Genomic DNA, 24,864 nt, shown 5'->3' with positions numbered 1-24,864 from the left:
TATGCTAAATTATGGGTGGGCACAGGATAGCACTACTGATGTGGAGTCATTCCTAGAGGATGATTTTATTTATTTTTAACAATTTGTTTTTTAATGAAACAAAGATGAATATTTTCAATGATAAAAGGTACAGTTCACAAAGAAGACATATCATAAGCCATTAGACACTGAACAACAAAGAAGCAAAGATAGGTAAAGCAAAAATCAGAATGGAGGATGATTTTAGACTGCAATAAATATCGAAAGGTCTTTGAAAAGAATTGGCATAAAATGAAGTGAAACTCAAATTGTTCAACCACCTTCTATTGTGATAGAAGACAAAATGTTGCTCACCAAAACAGGGCTAAATATCTTGCCTCCTTGATGAGTGTTCTGGTTAACCAGATTGTCAGTGGCATGGGAAGATACTTCCGTTGCCTACGGAACTGTGTAGGTGCCTCGGGTGTCCTCGGGGCTTCCCAGGGGGCTCAGTGGTAAAGAATCCACCTGTCAGTGCAGAAGATTTGGATTCGATCCCTGGGTCCAGAAGATCCCGTAGAGGAGGAAATGGCAACCCACTCCACTCTTCTTGCCTGGGAAATCCCACGGACAGAGCTATAGTCCAGCCCATGGAGTTATGAGAGAGTCAGACAGGACTGAGCGACTGATCACACCTATCTCCTTGGTTCCTGTCCTACCCGGTGGGCAGGGGAGGCTGTGCTGAGGCAGACCAGCCCTCAGACAGAGTTAAGCACCCTTCAGTTGCTGAACTTTTAAACTCTGATTTGTGAGGTGTCTGCCTATGTGTTTTCCATGTATTTTCCTTTATCCCCTGAACGCCACGTACCTGTCTGGGGGACTGTGTTTCCTAGTAAGGAACCACTGCCTCGCATGCTAACCTTTGGAGGAAACCAGAGGTAAGCAGAATTGGCAAAGCGTCTACTTTCTCTCTTTTTTCCAGTCCTTTTTTCCTTTTGTGATCCTTCTCTCAGTCCTTTCTCTTCCTTCTCCCTTCCTGACTTGCTTTGGAGCCCAAACACCTCCTTTTGAATTCGTAAGCCTTCTTGTTGCGTGACCTCAGGCAAGTTTCTGAACTTCTCTGTACCTCGGCATTTACCTTCTAGGGTAGTTGGAAATATTAAAGGAATTTAAAACGTGTAAAGCACTTCAGATAACACCTGGTACTTAGTAGCCAAGTGTTCACCATTCTCACCATTGTCATAGTCACTATTTATTTTTGAAAGTCACTCAGCTCTGTCCGACTCTTTGTGACCCCATGGACTATACAGTCCATGGAATTTTCCAGGCCAGAATACTGAAGTGTGGGTAGCGTCTCCCTTCTCCAGGGGATCTTCCCAACCCATAATCATTGTTCCTTTCCATAAATATTTACTGAGTCTTATGTATGTTTGGGGGGGGGGAAGATCCTCTGGAGGAAGGCATGGCAACCTAGTATTCTTGCCTGGAGAATCCCATGGACAGAGGAGCCTGGCGGGCTACAGTCCATGGGGTTGCAAAGAGTCAGACACGACTGAAGCTACTGAGCACGCATGCGCGTATGTTTGAAGGGCTCCCCTGGTGACTCAGTGGTAAAGAATCTGTGTGCCAATACCAGAGACACGGGTTCAATCCTAGCTTTGGGAAGATCTCTTGAAGAAGGAAATGGCAACACATTCTGGTATTCTTGCTTAGAGAACCCCATGGAGCCTGACATGCTACAGTCCACGGGGTCTTTAAGGGTTGGACAAGACTTAGGAACTGAACAATAATAATCTATGTTTTAAATGCTCTGCTAAAGAATTAAAATGACCAAATGAACAAAATATTTCAATGGATCTCTTGGATTCAATATTCAAAGCCCTACAAGCCAGTGTGGGGATCCTTACTCTTCCCTGTCGAATCATATCTATTCTGTTTTCTCATTTCTTAGAGAATGCTCTTTGCCAAGTGGCAATAGTGGTTAAAACAGATGAATATACACATTTAAAAATGTTAGTTTGAACCCAGTAAATATGCACGTTTCCAGAAGCCTTTCAAAGAACCAGCCTTGTGGTAATAGTTTCAGGTATCACAGCTACTGTGCTTTTAGGGCTCAGTTATATTCACACTGGCCTTTCAGCGACATTCAAGTCACATCCAAGTATATTATCATTTTGCCTGCACGCTTGGACAGCTCTTCCTGCTAACTTTCTTTTGTAATTGACATAAAGCATAAGATATCGAGGAAGAAGGAGATGTTCTCTACTTGCTTTTCATGCCTTTTTTTTTTTTTTTTTAACTCTAGGAGGTGCTTGGAGAAGGCAGTGGCAACCCACTCCAGGATTCTTGCCTGGAGAATCCCAGGGAGAGGGGAGCCTGGTGGGCTGCTGTCTATGGGGTCGCACAAAGTTGGACATTATTGACAGAAGTGACTTAGCAGCAGCAGCAGGTGCTCAAAGTTCTTTTTGATAACTCATTTTTGTTTAGAATTATGAGAGTTCATTTTAATTCCAGTTAGTTGGTAGTTCTTGCCGTCATGCTTCAAACCTTTTTAAAAAATCAGATTAATGAAAAAGAAAGTTGGTAGATCCTAGGGGCATTTTCTGTGTCCTTAGCTGGGTTATTTGTAATTCCCAGGTTAAGAATGATCACAATTACTGGTCTTCAGAAAACCCCGCGGATCAATACTTTCCTAGTTTACTTTGGTTGAAGTACTCCCTAAAGAGAAAGTACATGTTTTCTTTTTTTTTCCCCTCATTTTGATTTGTTCATGGATGTGCAGTAAGGTCTGAATTTCCAGTCCATGCTGCAAGATGTAATAGACACTGTGTTCATGCCCAGTGATGGCATTTATGTTGTAGGGCTTTTCCCGATCTCTTCTTTCCTTGTCAGACAGCAGAATATCTATTTCTGGTCCCTGTTTTAACTCAGTTCATTGGAAGCAGTATTTAGGTAGGATGACTAATCTGGAAGCCAAGAGGTTGTATGTATTAACTAGAAGCAACCTCTGACAGAGAGCCTAGGGCAGAGTAAGAGAGGAAGATGACAAAACCCTGCTCTACACACGAACTCTTGGTTTGGAGGCTGAAACTCAGGTGGTTTTCCTGCCTTTGGGGCCTTTGCCTATAAGCACTGTAAACAGTTAAAAAAATAAATTTTGCTGGAAAGTGGATAATGCAGGCAAGGGGATCTATGTAACAAACACTCTCTCAGCTGCTCATTTTAGACGATGATTTCAGACGCTTCCTGAAATTGTATTACATCCCGTGTGACTGTTTTTTCCCTTTGATTAACAATTCAGTTTTGTGTGACATGCCAGTGAGTCAGAAGTCTTAGCCTGAGAAGGGTCCTGCCAAGATGATGACAAATTACAAATTATATACTAATCTTTGTGGGGATTAAAATAGATGGAATCGTAAAACATTTTGAGTAGTGTTTGCTGTAACTCTGAGCACTCACTACTTATTAGCTCTTAATAGTCTTACTGTTACTATTAGGAATTACTCGGAGTTCATTTTATCCTGTGGCACTGCCCTGAAATTAAAGGCACAAAAACCAACCCAAATGCACAGTGAGAGCCTGATACAGATGATGATTTTAGTATGGACTCACATGGCTCCCTGGAATATATAGCAAGTTCTATCGGTAGTGTTGAAAGAATGAACTTTAAATCATTTTGAATTCAGTTATTACCAACGTTTATTATGTTTACTGTGTCAGGCAATCAGGTACACATTCTAATTGTAATTAACCCCTTTTCACAGTTGAGAAAAAGTTCAGAGAGGCCATATCTAAACCTTCCGAGTCACACAGCTAGAGAGTGATAGAATGGGTTCTCTGTACCACATTGGTTTACAAAATGTTTTGAAATAAACTTTTTTTGGTTGCACTTTGGGGCATGAGTGATCTTAACTCCCCAACCAGGGTTAAAACACATGCCCCCTGCAGTAGAATTGTGGTCTTAACCATTGGACAACCAGAAAAGTCCCTAAGTAAATTCTTTATTAAAGTATGTTGAGTGATGAATGGTCTATTAATTTCCCTCTAGCTAGTTTTAAAAAGTTTTTTTATTGAAATATAGTTGATTTATAATGTGTTAGTTTCAGGTGTACGGCAAAGTGATTCAGTTATATATGTGTGTATATGTAAATACATATATTCTTTTTTTTAAACTTATTTTTGTATTGGTGGAGAAGGATGTGGCAGTCTACTCCAGTGTTTTTGCCTGGAGAATCCCATGGACAGAGGAGCCTGACAGGCTACATTCCATGGGGTTGCAAAGAGTTGAACATGACTGAAGTTACTTAGCAGACACGCATATTTTATGTTGGGGTACAGCTGATGAACAATGTTGTCATAGCTTCAGGTGAACAGCAAAGGGATTCAGCCATACATACACATGCATCCATTCTCCCCGAAACTCCCCTCCCATCCAGGCTTGCCACATAACACTGAGCAGAGTTCCTTGTGCTATACACACAAACAGTGTGTGGTTGGTTATCCATCTTAGTATATAGCAGCTACTTTTGCATGTGATTTTCACTATTGATGATGTAAGTACACAACACGTCACGAAATTTGTGTTGATTTGTTTCCCAGGAGTCCAGATTGCCTCTTGCTCTTCCTGTTGTCCCATTGAAATAATCTACCTCGGTGGGAGGGGGGAATAATGGTTCTTTACAGATGCCCATGTCTCATCTCTGGACCTTGCAAACCTGTTACCTTACTCAGCAAAAGATTTTGTAGATGTGAGAATTGAAAGAGGGAGGCAGGAGAATCAGAAGAGATGAGGACAGAAGCAGACGTCAGAGGGATGCAGTTGGTACCTCGGAAGATGGGGGAAAGAACCGTAAGTCAGGGAACGCAGACCAGCTCTAGAAGCTGCAAAAGGCAAGAAGACCAGTTCTCTCCCAGAGCCTCAAAAAGAAACACAGCCCAGCAGACACCTTGCTTTTAGCCCCGTGAGACCCATTGCAGACTTCTGGTCTCCCGATCAAGTTTAGGTTGTTTGAAGCCACCAAATGTGTTGCAGTGGCAATAGGAAACTGCTGTACCCTCCTTGCAGTGTTTACAGAGTGTCTCATCTTTCATTTTAATGCTTCTGTGAGTTAGGACAATTGGCTTATTTATTATTTAGGTTGGGGTTCTGAGCAAGTTGTTTGCAGTGATACACATGGATCAGCTCAACTTTTTAAAATCATTCTTTTAATCAGTAAAGAGCTTTGGGTGGATTGATTCAGTATATGAGTCTAGGAGAAGGAAGGAAGGGAGATGGCAGCTTGAACCACTAGAGGTTGTGGGGGATCTTGAAGGAAGGAAATTGCTTTAACTTGAGAGTTTCTCAGGAAATCCTGATTAGGCCCGATGAGGGCCTGTGAAAATCATTGACCTAATGGAACTAGTGACAATTGAGCGATTCTTTGCTAATTACAGTTCTAAGAGCTTAACTTATATTGACTCTCTTTTCCTTATACCAGCAGTGAGGTGCATACTATTGATAATACCTGTTTTTACCAATAAGGAAACTGACACATAGGGCTATAGGTTTTACTTAAGCATTTTGATTACAGTAGGATTGTTAACATTGAACTAGTTGTCAAATTGTATTGATAACATATATAAACATTTATGATCACAGAATTATTTTATGTTCAAATTTTAAGCCTTAGAGGTTGTTTTTTTTTTCCTACCACTTTGTATTTAACTAGCTATAGGGTTAATGGGTTCTAGGTAACTAGCTATTAGGTTTATTCTAAACTAGACATTTAGAGTATAACTGTTAAAGACAGGTTTAAAAACAGTTGTTGAAGCATCTTGTCCATAAGAGCACCAAGTAAGACACTGCCTTAGCATAAAATGTCCACTGGATGGCAGGTTTTCATAAAAAGTACACAGCATTAGATTTCATATCATAAGTTTCCCCAAATTTATAAGACCAAACAACTCATTTGCTTTGGGTTGTTAAATAGCTAACTTTTTGAGTTTCTTAAACTGTATTTAATATCGATTCAAAATAGAAACAGAGCTTTAGCGGCTTAACACTTTTGACATATGTATATCCCTTTAAATAAGGACTTAGTTTGAAGTGCATTTTACAAATTAAACTTGAGCCCATGGGCAAACTTGTAAACTGTTGATTTTTTTAAAATGAAGCTGTAATAATAAAAAATCTATATGGTCTTACATCTAGTAACTTTATACTAGAAAAATTTTAGGTTTTTAAGAAAGCAAAAAATTATACACTATGAACTTACTTACAATTATTGCATGAACTTCTTTCCTACAAGCTTAAAGTTTTCACATGGAGGACAAATTTCCTCCCACTAAGAGTTTTCAGGGTTACAGTTTGAGGCCAGATCAAAGTTATTTACTTGTTTCGTGCTGAATTCAGGAAGAAGAAGGTACTTTAAAGTTACTCAGAGGACCTTTAAAGACTGTTCTGGTGCCTTTTGTCAGCTGACACCTGCCTAACTGCCCTTTATCCAAACTGTAGACAGGAAGGTGCCACCAGGGGGCGCGATACCAGCACCAAGGCTGCCCACTTCCACACTCACCTCCACAAAACTTATTAACAAGTACTAACTTTCTCTTCCTCCTCCTCTCCTGCTGCTTTAATCAGTATTCCTTTGGCCTGTGTATCAAGTTGTTAGCACAGTGGTCTAGGTGTTTCTAAGACATCACAGACTCTTCTGTCTTTGGTAGGTGCTATGAGCTCTGGCTCCCTAGCCTTTAACATGTAAATATGCTAATTTGTGAATTTCAAACTGTACTTTACAGTGATCAGTTCAGTAGCTTGCCCTAATCATGAAATCATGAAAAAGAAAAGATTCTGCCACTATGCCCTCATTTAAATGTCAGTGACTACACATTTAATGGCTCTTATTTTATCTATTGAACTGAATTTAGGAACTTAATTTTTGAAGTACAAATATTCAAATACAGTTGAACTTTGAGCCTATCATAGCAAACGTGATATGCTACACAAGTAGGAGGAAGTCTACCAGAATATTTTCTCCATCAATTAGCTCTGCCGCACAACTGAAAGGTGAATTCTCCAGTGGCAATTTATTCATACAGTTTTTGACAGTTCTCAAACCTGCAGCTTGCATTTAACATCAGCACTTTATCTTACTTTATGCTGGTTCTAAATTTAAGCAATGAAATGTCATCATTTCCTTATCAGAAAAAATAAAGGAAATGAAAAAAATCAATAGCTGATGACAGTTGGCAGAAACAAACAACATAATCAATCAATTAAGGGGATACTGAGTATCCATTCAACGCAGAAAATGTAGTAGATACTCAGCTAATACTCCACTGCTGGTTGATTTATTGATAATGCTTGTTTCTGTCCATTAGCCTCAGACATTCATGTTTTTTAAAAAAGAAACTCACTGCAAATGAAAATGTGAACAAGCATCAGTAATTCACTTTTTATATTAGCATATAGGTGATTAACACGGTTGTGTTAGTTTCAGGTGTATATCAAAGTGATTCAGTTATACATATACATGTATCCTTTTTCAAATTCTTTTCCCATTTAAGTTGTTACATAATATTGAACAGAGTTCCCTGTGCTATACAGCAGGTTCTTGTTGGTTATCCATTTTAAATATAGCAATGTGTACATGTCAGTTAGAAACTTCCTAATTATCTCTTCCCCCTCAACCATAAATTTATTCTCTAAGTCTATGAGTCTGTTTTGTAAATATGTTCATTTGTATCATTTTTTTAAAGATTCCACATACAAGTGATACCATGTAATATTTATCATTCTGTCTGACTTCCTTCAATAAGACAATCTGTAGGTTCATCCATGTTGCTGCAAAAGCATTATTTCATTCTTTTAAATGACTGGGTAGCATTCCACTGTGTATATATATCACATCTTTATCCATTCATCTGTTGATAGACTTTTTGGTTGCTTCCGTATCTTGGCTATTATAAATAATGCTGCTATGAATGTTGGGGTATTCTTTTGGGTCATGATTTTCCCCGGGTATATGCCCAGGAGTGGGATTGCAGAATCATATGGTAGCTCTATTTTTATTCAGAATGGCCATCATATAAAAATCCATGAACTATAAATGCTGGAAAGGATCTGGAGAAAAGCAAACCCTCCCACACTGTTGATGGGAATGTAAATTGGTACAGCTACTGTAGAGAACAATATGGAGGTTCCTTAAAAGTAAAAATAGAGTAATTGACTCTTGTTTTTAGCCAACTATGTTGTCTCATTGCCTCAGTCAGTTCAGTTGCTCAGTCGTGTCCAACTCTTTGGCCCCATGAACTGCAGCACGCCAGACTTCCCTGTCCATCAGCAACTCCTGGAGCTTGCTTAAACTCATGTCCATTGAGTCGGTGATGCCATCCAACCATCTCATCCTCTGTTGTCCCCTTCTCTTCCCGCCTTCAGTCTTTCCCAGCATCAGGGTCTTTTCCAGTGAGTCGGTTCTTCATATCAGATGGCCAAAGTATTGGAGTTTCAGCTTCAGCATCAGTCCTTCCAATGAACATTCAGGACTGATTTCCTTTAGGATGGACTGGTTGGATCTCCTTGCTGTCCAAGGGACTCTCAAGAGTCTCCTCCAACACCACAGTTCAAAAGCATCAATTCTTCGGCACTCAGCTTTTTTATAGTCCAACTCTCATATCCATACATGACTACTAGAAAAACGATAGCTTTGACTAGATGGACCTTTGCTGGCAAAGTAATGTCTCTGCTTTTTAATATGCTCTCTAGGGTGGTCATAGCTTTTCTTCCTAGGAGCAAGCGTCTTTTAGTTTCATGGCTGCAGTTATCATCTGCAGTGATTTTGAAGCCCCCCAAAATAAAGTCTGTCACTGTTTCCATTGTTTCCCCATCTATTTGCCATGAAGTGAAGGGACTGGATGCCATGATCTTAGTTTTCTGAATGTTGGGTTTTAAGCCAACTTTTTCACTCTTCTCTTTCACTTTCATCAAGAGGCTCTTTAGTTCTTCTTTGCTTTCTGCCATAAAGGTGTTACCTGCATATATGAGATTATTGATATTTCTTCCAACAATCTTGATTCCAGCTTGTGCTTCATCCATCCTGGCATTTTGCATGATGTACTCTGCATATAAGTTAAATCAGCAGGGTGACAAAATACAGCCTTGATGAACTTTCCCGACTTGGAACCAGTCTGTTATTCCATATCTAACTGTTGCTTCTTGACCTGCATACAGATTTCTCAGGAGGCAGGTCAGGTGATCTGATATTCACATCTCTTTAAGAATATTCCACAGTTTGTTGTGATCCACACAGTCAAAGGCTTTGGCATAGTTTTTCTGGAACTCTCTTGCTGTTTTGATGATCCCACGGCTGTTGGCAATTTGATTTCTGGTTCCTCTGCCTTTTCTAAATCCAGCTTGAACATCTGGAAGTTCTGAGCTATCAGGGAAGCCCTCTCATTGCCTGGGATACTATTATAGGTTAGTGTTAACTTTAAACATAACTGTAAGAAAACATTTAATAGAGTCCTTATGCATTGCAGAGTTGTTTTTCTTGTTGTGCTAAGTCCAAGTTGTGTTTTTTTAAAATCATGTTTGTAATTGACTATTATCAAATAGTTTATAATTTTTAGCAAAACAAGACATACACAAACTGGACATTTGGATGATAAAAGAGGACAAAGTATAACTAAGTGCCAAAATGCACGATATCCTAGCACTCACTGACAAGCATCACAATGCGGAGCAAAACGCTCTACAGGGTATCTATCTCATTTTTCTTTAAATAAAGCATTTACAATGTGTTGTCATTTTTTTTTAAACTCAAAATGAATGCAAGTTCTGCATGTAATTTTAATGCTCAAGTCTTTTCTATTCATGATTTTGAAGTACAGAATAATTAGCATTTTTCATTTTTTATAGCTCCATGGAGGAGTTACCACATCACATGCTATGTGGAAAATATACTTCAGAGAAATCCTCATCCAACTTACTAATATTTAGACAATTTTTCCCTACAGGCTGGTTGTAATATTAATATAAGTCAGCACTGCAGACCATTTTTTATTTGGGCTAATTATTGTTTTTTCCCATTCTGTAACTCTCCACCACAGTTTTATTTGTTGCTTTGAGCTTTTCTTGCCCATTTCTGTGGCCATGGTGTAGGCTGAGGAATGGGAAGACCTGGCAGGAGGCAGAGACGAGCTCAGCTCACCCATCTTCAGACAGTGCTCTCACTGACTCTCCAGACATGGCAGTAAATACAGAAATGGCCATCATAGGCAGGTTATATTTTCTCCTCACAATCCAATCGAGAAGACCAGGAATGCTTTTGTAGTTCCACAGCTGCAGGATGGAAAGCAAATGGCAACACTCACTGTCTCGTCTGTTGGCCCACTCTGATGTTCCAGTGCAGAATGAAAAGCACTGAATCGGGTGCCTGCCACCGTATATTGTTGTTGTTCATTTGCTCAGTTGTGTCTGACTCTTTGTGACCCTGTGGACTGCAGCATGCCAGGCTTCCTTGTCCTCTACCATTTCCTTGAACCTGCTCAAACTCATGTCCATTGAGTTGGTGATGCCATCCAGCAATATCATCCCCTGTAGCTCCCTTCTCCTCCTGCCTTCAGTCTTTCCCAGAACCAGGGCCTTTTCCAATGAATTGATTCTTTGCATCAGATGGCCACAGTGTTGGAGCTTCAGCATCAGTCCTTCCAATGAATAGTTAGGATTGATGTGATATATACTCAATAAGATAGTTTCCTCTTTTCTTTTATAAAGTTAACTCTACTCATTAAAAACAGTGATATGATATGCATAAAATTATAGCTTAAGAGAACCTTAGAATTGAAGTAAGCCTTTACTATTTTCTAATCAACTTCCATCTCAGTCTTCTCTATAACACTGAAAATTTGTAGGATGGCTGAGTATAATCAGACATCAGGGAGGCCCTGGATAGCATATTGTTAGTGATATTTTCAGCTGGAAAACTCAAACTGGCATAAACAAAAAGAAATATATGTTATGAAAACTTCATTGGTCAGGCAGTTTGGTTGATTTAATAGCCAAGAACCCAGACGTCTCCCCATCTCTGCTTTGACATCCTTTGTCTGTGAATTTTACTAATTCATGATCTCAAGATGCTGTAGTTGTGCTTAGCACCGCAGGCAGATGTGACAACTGGAAAGAAAAGGGGCCTTTTCTCAGCATCTTTTAACTTATTCATACAAGAATCAGGAATTCATTTCTGGAAATCCCCTCTCATTTTGATTGGCTGAAATATTATCCATTTCCAAGTCAGTTACTTGCAAAAAAGAAAACCACCCCAGGTAAAAACAACAACAACAACAACAACAAATGAGTGTACTGTGACTTTTTAGAATAAGCATGTGGAGAGAAAGACTGCTGATGAGTCAAACTGATTTTGCTGCTCTTCAAAGCAGCTCCTTTTCAATAAAGAGTTTGCTAGTTCTCTCCAATGTATTTTCCTTTGTTTCAGATAAGACTAATGAAAGGTCCTTCAGAAAGGCAAGTTCAGCGTTAAATGATTGTTACAAAGATTCTGTAACGAGCACACACACCCATATGAAGGCACACAGTCTAGAGATCCAAATGAAGGAAGGGTCACGTTGATGCTGAACTTGTGACTTATTCTTAAGAAATTAAGTTTCACTGGTGAGCTCCCTCAAGTTTAATTTGGAGAAAAATTCAAATACATTATCTTCCAAGTTCTCTTTGGATCTTACAGTTTTTCTAACACTTCGGGGAAAGGGCAGTCGGTGAGAACTGAGGTTTAAAGAGGCAGCTTTATTTTTTAGGTAGACTGTGATGGACTGCAGGATGTGCTTACTGCTCCTTTTGTACCTGGGTCCAGTGCAGCCCAGTCCCATTCTGTTTCATGCCAAAGGCATGAAAGAGCAGCATCACTTATGCGTTTTTGTTGTTGAAGTTTGGTTGATTTACAGTGATATGTTAATTACTGTTGTACAGCAGAATGACTGTGGCATACGGATATATTCTTTTCCATTATGGCTTATCACAGGATATTGAATCTAGTTCCCTGTGTTATACAGTAGGACCTTGTTTACCCATTATATATATATATATATAATATATATATAATAGATGGCATCCGCTAAACCCAAACTCCCGATTCACCCCTCTCCCACCTCCCTCCCCCTTGGCAATCCAGTCTATTCTCTGTGTCTGTGACTCTTTTTCTCTTTTGTGGATAGTTTCGTCTGTGTCATATTTTAGATTCCACATAAGTGATATCATATGTTTCTTTGTTTCTGACGTACTTCACTTTGTATGATAATCTAATTTCACCCATGTTGCTGCCAATGGTGCTATTCCATTCTTTTCTGTGGCGCGGTAGCACGTCTTCCTCCTCCTTTCATCTGTTGATGGCAGCCATATAGGTGGTTTCCCTGTCTTGGCTATTGTAAACAGTGCTGCAATGAACATGGGGGTGCATGTATCTTTCTGAATTACTTTTGTCTGGATATATACCCAGGAGTAAGATTGCTGGATCATATGGTAGGTCTGTTTTTAGTTTTCTGGGGAACCTCATACTTTTTCCACAGTGCTGCACCAATTTACATTCCCACCAACAGTGTAGGAGGGTTCCCATTTCTTCACACCCTCTCCAGCATTTGTTATTTGTAGACATTTTAATGATGGTTATTCTGATCAGTGGACCATTATCACCTCCACTTTAAAGAAAGAATTAGTATGCTCTAATGCGAATCTCTACTCCAGACTGTGAGACAGATTGAAAATTAAGAGGGGGATTCTGCTGTTTGCTGTGGTAAGAACCTGCCTGCCAACACAGGAGACGTTAGAGGCAAGGGTTTGATCTCTGGGTTGGGAAGATCCCCTGGAGGAGGAAATGGCATCCCACTCCAGTATTCTTGTCTGGAGAATCCTCATGGACAGAGGAGCCTGGTGGGCTACATTCCATGGGGTTGTAAAGAGTCAGACGTGACTGAAGCTACTTAGCAAGCATGCAAACAGAAAAAGAAAGAAAAAAAAACAAACTAGGAAACAAAGAATTATTTGAAGGATAATTTAAATGAGAATTATTTGAAGGACTATTTTTCCTTTAGCTTTATTTTAAAACAGTAGTGATAATATTGGTTAGTGTAGTATGATGAAATAGAGGGTTTCATTCATAATTACATAAATTCCTGAAAGAAGGGCCCATGTAAAATATTTCATCTACTATTTATATATTTTTCCAAATAATAATTTTGTCCAGATTCTCTTTAAAGAAAAAGCTACCCAAGACGCTATTTCCTTCATGAGAATGGCCCACTGAAGGCGGGTCTGCGTAGTTTGCTTGATTAGTCAGTGGAGTCAGTGCTGTCAGGGTTTTAATTCCCCAGTTTTCTGGCTTTACAGCCACATGAAGCAACCCAGATTCCTGGTTAAGTCAAATGCCTGGATTTTCTCTCCCAAGTTTTCTACCCACACTGTTGATTGGGTGAAGGAAAATCCTAAGGAGGAGTTAAGAGATGCTGGGCAATGCTTATTAGGCAAATACACAGTGGTAGCGTTTATTTCACAGATGCTTCCCTGACAATATACAGTTTACACATAAAGTGAGGTCACTGATATCTTCACTTGTTACGTGCCAATATATATATTTTTTAAAGGACAATTTAAACCAGTGTAGAATAAGACCTTTCTGTGTTAAGTGCCTGTGTTTGTGCTGGCTGTCAAGAACTGAAGGGGCTGAAATGCAACCCTTCTTACAGGAAACCAGTAGCCTGCCACCGTTTCATATGTGCAGAGTGCATACGCAAGGCTGTCGAGGGAGAGAGAAAGGATGTCACCACTGAGGGTGCAGCGTGTGGTCTGAGCAACACCTGTGCCTGGGATCCCCCTGCCCTCCACTTCCAGGCGGTGGTGGTGATGACACAGAGCTGACCTGGGGGACGCTGTGTGGTCTGTCTGTGCCCCCTGAAAAATCCATCCATCCTTTGCCCCGAAGCGAGGCTATGTTCTTATTATATGCATTGGGAGACAAATTTGCCCTCCATCCCAGAAGGAAATGCTCTATTTTTTCAAGGCTATTTGCTCTACAGACATTCTTGTAAAGATACCCTGGAATAAAATACTGGTATATGGTATATAGGGTGTTGTGTGGGTGATATCTACGTATACCATTTAATTCTCTCGGTAATTCTGTAAAGATAGCTCAGAATTCTTGTTTTAGATGTAAAGAAGGAATATCAGCTAAGCATCTTGCCTCATGTCATAGAGATTGTAAGGGACAAACTTTCGGATAGTCAATCCTTTGTTCTTTTACTCAATAGCCCGTAATCTCTCTGACCAGCCGATGCACTAATTGCCTTGAAAAACAGAGACACACATATGTATCCTGTGACCATGAGTTCTAGAAAGAAAGCCCTTTGACTTTTTATACTGCTTCTGCTAGATATATCTATTTCTATTAAAGAAATATCTGTGGTGCTATTGTCTTCATGATTGGATTGCTACAAAGCGTATCCTGTGCCATACCATCCTAACAAGTATGGAAGATGGTGATCAATGAAGCAGTAAGGTTTCCCCCTTCAATCAAACCAATTGCTCTTTGTAAGTATTATTTTGGAAGATACAGTTAAAAAGATGTTGAATTAAATTAAGCTTCTGAAAATTGCTCACCTCATGATTCCTTCTGATTACATCTTGGCATAATTCTGCCAAGTTTCAAAATGTAATTTAGGGATTATGTATAATGGGTATTGGAACTATTGCAGTTTTTCCACATTTAAAGGAGAGGCCAATTTTATTAGTAACAACTGTAATAACTCTGCTAAATAGGTTCTATGACTTAGTCACTCATTAGGAAATTATTTCTCAGCAGGAACATATTACCTTTATATATTTAATTCAAGTTTTAAGAAGGAAATTTATTAGCATTGCAAGTGTTTTCAGAGAGCTAGTTTTTACAGATACTATATTAAGATTCTAATGAATTGTTTCCTCTGGTGTTAAACTCAAGAGCTTATTTTTCATTGTTTTATTTTTTAAAAACTTTATTTTCACATGAGACATTTAAAACTTATGCAGTGATGTTTAGACTCCAGTTATCAAAATACCAGAGAAGTGAGAAGACCCCCTTCCATTTCATCACTCAGTGTTTGGTTGATATCTCTTATGGGGGAAGAGCATTTTTGGATTAAAAAAAAATTACTACAAATATGTAGCTAGACACTGATATGTATCATATACTAACCTAAATGATGCCTATTCTAAAAGGAGTATCTCTAGTAAAATACATTTGGAGAAAAGCTGGTTAAGTTTTTACAGGAATTATTGTTGTGTCGCTAAGTCATGTCTGACTCTTGGTGATCCCATGGACTGAAGCCCACCAGGCTCCTCTGTCCATGGGATTTCCCAGGCAAGAATACTGGAGTGGGTTGCCATTTCTTCCTGCAGGGAATGAACCCAAGCCTCCCACATTGGCAGGTGGATTCTTTACCACTGAGCCACCAGGGAAACCCCAACAGGACTTATGTAACACATTAAACAATGGTGCTAAGAGGTCCTGCTCAGAAATGGAGTTGTTTCATCATCTTTGAAATGTGTTTGATCCCAGAGCCCTTTTACTTTGTAAGCTGCCCTATATTTGAGGAAGTCCTGAATACTCTCTTGAAAGAAAGTGAAAATGAAAGCTGCTCAGTTGTGTCCGACTCTTTGTGACCCCATGGACCATACATAGAGTCCATGGAATTCTCCAGGCCAGAATACTGGGGTGGATAGCCTTTCCCTTCTCCAGGGGATCTTCCCAACCCAGGAATCAAACCCCGGTCTCCCACATTGTGGGCAGATTCTTTACCAGCTGAGCCACAAGGGAAGCGCCCAAATACTCTTTTAGAAAAATTTTGTTCATTTACTTATTTTTGCTTGTGCTGGGTCTTAGTTGTTGCACTCAGGCCTTCTCTGGTTGCTGTGAGCAGGGGTCCCCTTTCTTGCGGTGCTTGGCCTTCTCACTGCGGTTGCTTCTCTTGTTCCAGAGTGTGGGCTCTAGGTGCGTGGGCGTCAATCGTTGTAGCACCAGGACTGAGTTGCTCTGAGGCATGTGAGATCTTCCTGGACCAGGGATGGAACCTGTGTCCTCTGCACTGGCAGGCGGATTCTTGTCCACTGGACCACCAGAGAAGTCCCTGAATACTCTTTCATGGATCAGAATCTTAATTGTTTGAGGGTTCTCACATACTGGATACAACCATTTGTTTTCAAAAACAAATTCAGCGAGTTCTTTGTGTTCCCAGGTCTCACGCTGCCTTGAAGAGAGACAAGTGGAAAGGTCATGATGGCAGATGGAAGGGGTGACCTGGGGGACTGAGTGAGGCCGAAAGTGCTAGGGTGATGGCAGAATGGATGACGGGGATTTATTGGTCATTGTCTCTAAGCTCTTCATTGTGTCTTGATTTCCTCATCTTTAAAATAAGAATAATGCCTTCTCGATGTGCTGACTGTAAGGATTTATAAAATCATCTACTTTGGAATATTCCATAAATGGCAGTTACTTTAATTACTAATTTCAGCTCATAAAAAGTGACTTTTGAAGTTATAAACATGGAAGTAAAGAAAAAGAAGTAATCTTTATGTTTTTCTTCCTGAAAGTTACTTTCTTCTTAATACTGTGTAATACTTACATGAAACTGTGTATATAACTCACCCAGCACTGTATCTGTAGTGCAGTATGATACACATGTACTGGAATTTTCTTTAGAAATTAGTACAAAATTATATCACATTTTGCTCAGTTAGTTCAGCAATATTTTTGAGTTACCATGTGGCAGATGCCTCTCTAATTGCTATAGATACATCAGTAAATAGAAAGCAACAAAAGTCCCTACTTTTATGTAGCTTATTTTCAACTGAAGCAAGTTCTTATACTTTCAGTAAAAGCAAAGAGAAAATTACAGAAAATTGGAAAAGCAGCTTAACAATAGCATGCGAAAAAGACTTAAAATTCGATTGCACTGAAGTAGGCAAGACTTCATGTCTCTTAAAAGCAGCTCAGTTAATTTCTTGACAGAGACCGTGTGCATGGGTATGGAGATGATAAGAATGCCATTACAGCTCTGAGCTGCTGATTTTAAGATGGGACTTTTTTATATTTGTAAGCTTCTAGCAACTTATTTTTCCACCAAACTGTGCAGATTTATTTGTACTTGATCTTTAAATCTCTTCTTTTCAAAATAGCCTGTGTGAGGCTCTTTCCACTTTGCAGATTTGAACAGCTCTCCTCAGAGAGGTGCTCCCTGAGTTCACTGAGAAGCAGATCAGTACAGCAGAGAGAGAACAGAAGCGGACCTGACTCCTGGTAGAGGGTGCTTGCTGTTCCTAGTTGTTAAGGAAACCTGACAATATCGCCCTTAACAGTGACAGTAGAGGATGACTGAGGCTGACTTTTCACATGCATGCAATCCGAGCATTCTTCAAAAATCATTTTTCCCTGAAAAGAGATAATTACATCGAAAGTGAAAACTTGAGAAGGAGAAACATGTTAAGGTCGAATCGCCTTTCATTCTATCTTACTAATTATTCAACATATAATTTGCGACTTCACATATTTTGAATGAGCCCTAGCAATTTGAATTTTTTTTTCCTGTACTCTGATGGAGGGCTGAGAGATCCATCACAAATATGGGTGTGCCCTGGATTTGGAATGGCCTTCACATAGGAAAGAAATTACTGTTAGAATGCCGGTTAGGAGAACTGACTTGGTAACTTAACCGTGTTTGTGTAATGTGCCTTGCTTCGGGAAGCATAGGGGTTAAACTGCCTGTGGGTGAACTCAGGACTGGGCTTATATGCTGTCTCTACTAGGGGACATTATTCAACATCTCTAAGCCTCATTCTTCTTGATGTATAGACCTAACAGCAGTGTCTACTTAGGTATAACTTTAAGGTTTACATGAGATAATGTATATGCCTGATAGTGATCACTCAGTCAGATATTAACTATTATCATACCCATTTGAGGTTAATTGTTCAAAATATGTTCTACAAAGTTACCAATCTGCTAAGACATCTTATCCCAAGTTACTTTGCTCAGAAATTTACCATGGAGATGTCTTGTGCTTTTGGAAGTCTCAAATATTGACAGTCTTAAACTTAAAACATGTATGAGGCAGATAAAGAGGTAACACACAGCCAGTAAAGGATTAAATCCATTTTGAACATGACTTCTTGTATATCTGTCTCATGGTTGATTTTTAAAATTATTTTATTTTTTGGTTGCTCTGTGTCTTTGTTGGGCTTCCCTGATAGCTCAACTGGTAAAGAATCTGCCTGTAGTACAGGAGACATGAAATATGTGGGTTGGATCCCTGGGTCAGGAAGAATCCCCTGGAGTAGAAAATGGCAACTCACTCTAGTATTCTTGCAGGGAGAATCCCATGGACAGAGGAGCCTGGTGGGCTACAGTCCACAGGGTTGCAGAGAGTCAGACCCAACTGAGCAATCAAGCATGCACGAATCTTTGTTGTTGCTAGTGGGCTTTCTCTAGTTGTGGTGAGTAGGGGCTACTCTTCATTGCAGTGTGTAGGATTATCATTGGGATGGCTTCTCCTGTTGTGGGGCACAGGCTTAGTTGCCCCATAACATATGGAATCTTCCTAGACCAGGGATTGAACCCATGTCCCCTGCATTGGCAGGTGGATTCTTATCCACTGAACCACCAGTGAAGCCCTGTGTTTGATTTTAAATGTTCATATGGATAAGTTCGTAAAGTTTGTTTTTCAAAAATCCTCTGCAGAAGAATTTCTGCTATCAATGAGAATGATAGTTAAGCATAAGAGTTCCTTTTTCAATTTGCCTTAACATGACAGTCTTAATTTAATTCCTGGGGAGACAGAAGAAGGAAGAATGGAGACCTATAACATGACTGGTTTTAGGCCTGAGCGTGAAGGGAAGAAGCATGCTGTCCCAAGGATGCTGTGGTGGCAAAATCTCAGCTCCTGGTTGACAAGTTCAATGAGGAAATTATACCGACAGCTCCTTGTCAAAAGATAGGAAGACATTTCTCTACTGGGAGTGATGTGCAGTTAGCATAATAGTTATTATTAGGCAGGAGGGGTTGGAGAAGGTATGAATTCCATGGGGTGTTATTGTTATCTGGGTTGCATCAGGCAATTTCAGATGCATGATTTTTAAGATGGGTATGGACGGTATGATTTTCCAGTGGTGTGATAGTGGAATTGCTCATCTAAAACACGGTGTCTCCTCAAAAGGAGTGAAAAAAAAATCTTGGCTTTACAGAAGGTAATGTAGCAGAATTCAACAGAACATGATGGCCTCAGGAGCCAGCCTGCCTGGGTTCATAGCCTGTTTCTATTGCCTCCTATTGGTGTGATCATGAATAAATTGCTTAACTTATTTATCCTTCAGACCCTTCATCTGTAAAATAGATGTAATAATAGTCCTCACTCTATAGGGGTTTCTAATGCTGAAATAAGACAATGACTTTAAAAGATCTAGTGTGGAACATAGCGTGTGTTTAATATATGTTAGCAGTTATTACCTGTACATTAGAGAAGAATGCCTTAAAATAACATAGCACTTGACCATATTAAATGCTGCCTCATTTAACCTTCACAGATCCTAAGGTAAGAAGTTCAGGTAAGACCCTTCTCTCTGACAAACTAGTAAGTTGAAGTTCAAAGAAATCCAGGGACTTGCCCAAGTCACATAGCTATTCAGTGGTGGAGTTGATTCTATAATGAAACATGCAGTTGGGTAGACATTCTCCTTTAATATTTTTGTCAGGTCACATCTTCACCATCACAGGCGATGGTTTTCCCACAGGATAGCTATGTGCCAGAGTTAACAGATGAGTGACAGAAATAACAAAAGCTGTGTTTCCAGGGAGGGTCAGAGAGAGCAGCTATACTGACTTTAGGGAATAAGAACTGCTAGGGTTGGGTCTTCAGATAATCTCGGAAGGCATAAGAAACACACTGCAACATAGCTGCTACATGAATGCAGACTGAAAAGAAAAGATCTATCAGCTAACATTGTAAAATACCTTAATGTGTAATTAAGATAATAAATGATGTGGTGTATTATATACTGATTACTTGCCACATATCCAGAGACATCTAATTCTCTATTTTGTTCTTGGCTTTGTAAGTGTAGGGAGAAGAAATCAACCTTTATTCTAATATTTAAGTTGCCCTATCACTCAATATAAATTGCCTGCCTTCAACAATTATGGAAGATATTAGGCACAGCAAGACAGGAAGAAAATTAAGTCAGTTCTACAAAAGGAAATATTGCCTTTTCAATAGCTTTTACTAATGTCACTTTGAAAAATCTTGAATATCTGTTTTCCTGTTCAATTATTAAAAACAATATGCTCATGAGACTTAGTCCATTAGTTCTGAATTTTGTTTCATGCTGTTTTGTATAGTGAGACACTATTCTAATTATCCTGGGCATTAACTTAGCCCTTCAATATTTTTCTTTGGATTTGTTACATCCTGCCAATGATTTATAAACATTCAAGTATAATTGCTGAAATCTTTTTTTTATAGTTAAAAATAATTGAAAAAGGTGAAGCAATGTCTGGAAAACCCATAATTTAAACATAAAAGCTTTCTTTTGCATTAAAATTTCTGCATATATGAAGACATATAAACCTTTGGAAAAGGAGATGAAGTTCATAAACAAAGAGTAAAATTCCTGGCAACATGCATAGTACTACTTTGGAAACATTAAAACAATAAAATTTTACTGAAACTTTGGTTCAATTAAATTTAACTTAGTGATTCTTATTAGGCAAGAAATGTTACTTAAAATTTATTTTTTAGCATAACACTTATAAGAAAATGTTCAAGTCAAAGCCTTGTTTTTAATCTCTAAAATAAAATCAGCATCTCTTAGAAAAGAGTTGTGATACTTAAATTACATACTGTATTTTTGCCACCATGTATCAGTTACCACAATGTCAGATCTAATATTTCTGGAAGATAAATTCAATGTTAAAGAGAATCATTTCTAAGTATATTTAAATTATAAATCCTTTTGAGACCCTAATGGAAGCTGTGGCCCCTCTTTCAAGAAAAAGCTGCACATATGCACTATGGGTTTTAGATTTACAGATGAAATAACTTTGTCAAAGGAAATTTGTCTTGTGAGTTAACTGATTTAATCAATATATATTTTTAGCCTACTGGGTCTGGAAATTATGAAAGAGGGAAGGTTTGCATTTTTTTATTGGCTAATGTGGCATTACAGATAACATAGCCATTGAGATCATTAAAAAGAATTATAAGAAGGGACTATTTACAGAAATATAGGGAGGATTTAAGAAACTAATAAAGGATGGTGAAATGTTCAGTGATGCAGCAGTCTCTGATATAAATGTTAGGGCAGAGATTCAAACATATTTGAGAAGAGTCCTTAACTGGAAAGATAGAGCCTAAATGAAACAATAAAAAAAGACTAAATGGACAATCCAGGAAACACAGGAAACTTAAAGAGAAACTCCTGTAATTTGTCTTATTCTCTACTTGATAAGAGAAGAATATTGTGTCTATTAAGTAGGACCTGGATGCGATCTAAATGAACATTCAGAGAATAAGAAACAACTGTTCAAAATTAAGTTGCTAGTTAATATTTTTAAAACCATGAGTAAAACTGAGTAACATAAAACAAAAGTAGATCTCCTTAGATGACAAAAAGGTATAAAAGTCAACTAGGAAAACAGTAAAGGACCAGTCCAAGAGGCACATGAATGAAGGCTCAAGACAGTGGAAAATACTATAAAAATCCCAGGAGAACATAATGTACAATCTATAACCCCATACCAGGAAAAGTAGACACACCGAGTATGTGGGTGGGATAAAGTTATTTTTATTATACAAAGTTTAAAGTTATCTTCCATGTAGTGTACCTTTGCAAATGAAGTTATTGGAGAAAGGGGAAACAATGGAAACAGTGATAGACTTTATTTTCTTGGGCTCTAAAATCACTGCAGACGGTGAGCGCAGCCATGAAATTAAAAGACAGTTGCTCCTTGGAAGGAAAGCTGTGACAAACCTAGACAACATATTAAAAAGCAGAGACAGGGTGCCCACTTATACCACTACTATTCAACATAGTTTTGGAAGTTTTGGCCATAGCAATCACAGCAGAAAAAGAAATGAAAGGAATCCAAATTGGAAAAGAAGAAGTAAAACTCTCAGTTTGCAGATGACATGATCCTCTACATAGAAACCCCTAAGATTCCACCAGAAAATTACTAGAACTAATCAATGAATATAGTAAAGTTGCAGGATGTAAAATCAACACACAGAAATCCCTTACATTCTTATACACTGTTAATGAGAAAAGAGAGAAATTAAGGAAACAATTCCATTCACCATTGCAACAAAGAGAATAAAATACCTAGGAATATATCTACCTAAAGAAACTAAAGATCTATATATAGAAAACTAAAAAATACTGGGTGAAACAAATCAAAGAGGACACTAATAGATGGAGAAATATACCATGTTCATGGATCAGAAGAATCAATATAGTGAAAATGAGTATACTACCCAAAGCAATCTACAGATTCAATGCAATCCCTATCAGGCTACCAACGGTATTTTTCACAGAGCTAGAACAAATAATTTCAAGATTTGTATGGAAATACAAAAAAACCTCGAATAGCCAAAGCTATCTTGAGAAAGAAAAATAGAACTGGAGGAATCAACCTGCCTGACTTCAGGCTCTACCACAAAGCCACAGTCATCAAGACAGTATGGTACTGGCACAAAGAAAGAAATATAGATCAGTGGAACAAAATAGAAAGCCCAGAGATAAATCCACACACCTATGGACCCTTATCTTTGACAAAGGAGGCAATAATATACAATGGATTAAAGACAATCTCTTTAACAAGTGGTGCTGGGAAAACTGGTCAACCACTTGTAAAAGAATGAAACTAGAACACTTTGTAACATCATTCACAAAAATAAACTCAAAATGGATTAAAGATCTAAATGTAAGACCAGAAACTATAAAACTCCTAGAGGAGAACATAGGCAAAACACTCTCTGACATAAATCACAGCAGAATACTCTATGACCCACCTCCCAGAATATTGGAAATAAAAGCAAAAATAAACAAATGGGATCTAATTAAAATTAAAAGCTTCTGCACAACAAAGGAAACTATAAGCAAGGTGAAAAGACAGCCTTCAGAATGGAAGAAAAAAATAGCAGATAAAGCAACTGACAAAGAACTAATCTCAAAAATATACAAGCAACACCTGAAGCTCAATTCCAGAAAAATAAATGACCCAATCAAAAAATGGGACAAAGAACTAAACAAAAATTTCACCAAAGAAGATATACAGATGGTTAACAAACACATGAAAAGATGCTCAACATCACTCATTATCAGAGAAATGCAAATCAAAACCACAATGAGGTACCATTTCACACCAGTCAGAATGGCTGCTATCCAAAAGTCTACAAGCAATAAATGCTGGAGAAGGTGTGGAGAAAAGGGAACCCTCTTACACTGTTGGTGGGAATGCAAACTAGTACAGCCACTATGGAGAAGAGTGTGGAGAGTCCTTCAAAACTGGAAATAGAACTGCCTTATGACCCAGCAATCCTACTGCTGGGCATACACACCAAGGAAACCAGAATTGAAAGAGACAATTAACCAAAACTGAAAGAGACAATTAAAATAAATAAATTTAAATTTAAAAAAAAGCATCAACTAAACAGAAAATTAACAAAGAAACGCAAACTTTAAATGATACATTAGATCAGTTAGACCTAATTGATATCTATAGGACATTTCACCCCAAAACAATGAATTTCACGTTTTTTTCAAATGCTCATGGAACCTTCCCCAGGATAGATCACATCCTGGCCCTTAAATCTAAACTTGATAAATTCAAAAAAATCGAAATCATTCCAAGCATCTTTTTTGACCATAATGCATTAAGATTAGATCTCAATTACAGGAGAAAAACTATTAAAAATTCCAACATATGGAGGTTGAACAACACACTTCTGAATAACCAACAAATCACAGAAGAAATCAAAAAAGAAATCAAAATATGCATAGAAACTAATGAAAATGAAAACACAACAACCCAAAACCTGTGGGACACTATAAAAGCAGTGCTAAGAGGAAAGTTCATAGCAATACAGGCATACCTCAAGAAACAAGAATAAAGTCAAATAAATAGCCTAACTCTACAACTAAAGCAACTAGAAAAGGAAGAATTGGAGAACCCCAGAGTTAGTAGAAGGAAAGAAATCTTAAAAATTAGGGCAGAAATAAATGCAAAAGAAACAAAAGAGACCATAGCAAAAATCAACAAAGCCAAAAGCTGGTTCTTTGAAAGGATGAATAAAATTGACAAACCCTTAGCCAGACTCATCAAGAAGCAAAGAGAGAAAAAGCAAATCAATAAAATTAGAAATGAAAATGGAGAGATCACAACAGACAACACAGAAATACAAAGGATCATAAGAGACTACTATCAGCAGTTGTATGCCAATAAAATGGACAACGTGGAAGAAATGGACAAATTCTTAGAAAAGTACAATTTTCCAAAACTGAACCAGGAAGAAATAGAAAATCTTAACAGACCCATCACAAGCACGGAAATGGAAACTGTAATCAGAAATCTTCCAGCAAACAAAAGCCCAGGTCCAGATGGCTTCACAGCTGAATTCTACCAAAAATTTCAAGAAGAGCTAACACCTATCCTCCTCAAACTCTTCCAGAAAATTGCAGAGGAAGGTAAACTTCCAAACTCATTCTATGAGGCCACCATTACCCTAATACCAAAACCTGACAAAGATGTCACAAAAAAAGAAAACTACAGGCCAATATCACTGATGAACATAGATGCAAAAATCCTCAACAAAATTCTAGCAATCAGAATCCAACAACACATT

This window comes from Ovis canadensis, chromosome 12 (assembly GCF_042477335.2).
Source record: "Ovis canadensis isolate MfBH-ARS-UI-01 breed Bighorn chromosome 12, ARS-UI_OviCan_v2, whole genome shotgun sequence".
Classification (NCBI taxonomy): domain Eukaryota; kingdom Metazoa; phylum Chordata; class Mammalia; order Artiodactyla; family Bovidae; genus Ovis; species Ovis canadensis.
The sequence above is the reverse complement of the archived record's forward strand: the minus strand, read 5'-3'. Positions refer to the sequence as shown.